This window comes from Fukomys damarensis, unplaced genomic scaffold (genome assembly GCF_012274545.1).
Source record: "Fukomys damarensis isolate Sample0158 unplaced genomic scaffold, DMR_v1.0_HiC HiC_scaffold_36, whole genome shotgun sequence".
NCBI lineage: Eukaryota > Metazoa > Chordata > Mammalia > Rodentia > Bathyergidae > Fukomys > Fukomys damarensis.
Window position 1 is genome coordinate 852,134 of NW_022900948.1, and position 2,305 is coordinate 854,438.

Below are 2,305 nucleotides of genomic sequence, written 5' to 3' on the forward strand. Positions count from 1 at the left end.
GGAAGGAGGTGGGGGCGGGGCCATTTCAAAAAATGCTCGGTACGGTGAGGTATCCTGCCCTCACGCCGAGGCGGAGGCTACAACCCTTGCCTGTCTGGGTTATCTCCTTTCTCTTCATTCTCTGATATAACCACCTTTCCCCCAGTTATACACTTTAAATTAAATTCTATTTTATTCTCCAAACATGCAGAAACAAGAAAGAACTGATGGTAGTGATTGTCATTGTGCTAAAAATTCTTGATTTTCATTGGAACATGGGAATTCATTTTGTTAAATGATTTATGGGCAGAGTTAAGTTTAAATGGCACACACAATGTAATATTATATATATATATATACATATATACATATATATATATATGTATATATATATATTTTGAGGTAGAATATCGCTGTGTTCCAGGCTGACCATGAACTCCAGGCAATTCTGCTTCAGCCTCTCAAAGGTCTGAGATTACAGGCTTTGTGTCACCTAGCCTGGCTTTAAGTAGTTTTTAAATCTTAAATTGTATTGCTTGCTGCTTTTTCTGCTCCCCATTAATGAAGGTGTAAAATATTTATTAGGTAATTAACTGGCACTTTTTGATGTTTGATTAATGCATCAAAAGAGAAAATAACAAACAACCAAGTTTTTAAAAAAGTTTTACTTTGTTTAGTTCTCATAGCAGTCCCTGTGGAAGGTTTGCTTGTACACTGGCAAATGTGTCTGTGCTCATAAACAGATTGTAGTCTAATAATTTGAGCCAAAGTTGGAGATTAGAGGAAAAAAACTAAATCAAGTCATGTCCAACACTGTACAGGACTTAATAATTACCACAATTTTAGGTTAAGCAGCAAATATTATTTTCCATAAAAAGAGCTTGGAGGTTAGCAGTTAGATCGGAAGGATATAATTTATAAAAAATGTTTATAGCATCATTTGTGTACATGTACATTCTGCAATCATTGCTTTTATGTTTTAAGTTAATAATAAAGACAATTTTTGATAACTAAATGTCCAGGTCAATCATTTGTTTTGTAGGTTTACATGCTCTCAAATGTACCATATAGTTGAAAGGTAGTAGACTTATTGTACTTCTTTTGGTCTCATGAACATACAAAAAATTTATTTCTTCTTTTAAAAACTATGAGAACTGTTGTCATTTTTAGTAGTAATATAAAGGCTGTCTTACAAATAGGGGAAAAAGTGGTTCTTAGTAAATCTGAATATGATGAACTAAAACTGTAAATACAAAAACTTGTTTTTATAATGAAAAACATTTTACGTCTATAAGGACCACTTTACCATACTTTTCTTACTTTAAACTATCCCTTATTTGTTATACCAGTTTTCTAAGGGCATAAAAGGAATGGACACGTCCCTTAAAATGAACCTTATCAATAAGACCCCTTAATATTACTTAGTTCTGGAGAGTTGATATCTGAGGACCAGATATGGCCATAACAGTCAAAAGTAATGTACAAAATCATTATCTCATGTTTTAAAGGAATAAAAAAATTAAAGCAGAATTATTAGTTGAAAATCTGAGTGTATATTAACAATGGAGAGACTAATGTTTACGGACGCCCTTTGTCATTCAAAATGGATCTAACAATTGCGGTAGGAATGTTTTTGTATTTCAAGTACTGAGTTCCGTACACAATCACAAATTAAAGAAGCATATTTTTTCTCATCTGTATCAATTAAGACACTGCTAACATAAAATACAAGGAATTAAGTATTGTGCTTGGGGAATACGTCTTTTAATTTAAATTTTAATTCTTTTGAATTCAAGGAGCCATTATGAGGAAAAATAAAACATTTCATACAGCTGCTTAAAATTAAGTTCACGGTGGAGTTTTTTCATGTAATATAATTTTGAAAAATTCCTTAAATCCAATCCAGATTGCGCAACTTGTAATTTATTTATCTTGATCGTGGAAAGTAGCCAGACAGCACAGTCCTTTCTAACTGATCTTACCTTTTCCCCTCTCCTCCCCATTGAATCTCTTCCTTGCATCTCTGAAAAGATGGCTGAACAAGTGCTGATTTCTTTTTCCATAAAGAGAAAGCCACGAGTTAGGGGTAAGGGTAAGTGGTGAAGCATTTGTCTAGTATGCCCCAGGCCTGAGTTTGATTTCCCAGAACTGCAATTTTTTTCCTTTCCCTTTCCGATTCCTTCCTTTTGGATTTCTGCTGGGTAAAAACCTGCCTTTCACCTGAGCGCACTTAAAGCTAGAGAGGCTGCTGCCCGGGTCTACACCGGTGGAGGTTTGGGCGCCAGCCGCGACCCGCGGAGTGCGTGCTGCCGCGCTCGCGCGCCCC

The 2,305-nt window shown here is 35.3% G+C and overlaps 1 protein-coding gene across 1 annotated transcript in view; it reads right to left on the reverse strand.

Moving 5' to 3' along the window:
• The window catches only part of Cdkn2b (cyclin dependent kinase inhibitor 2B), a 4,423-nt gene that overhangs the window by 1,568 nt on the left and 550 nt on the right, over positions 1–2,305 (reverse strand). The window lies entirely within an intron of this gene.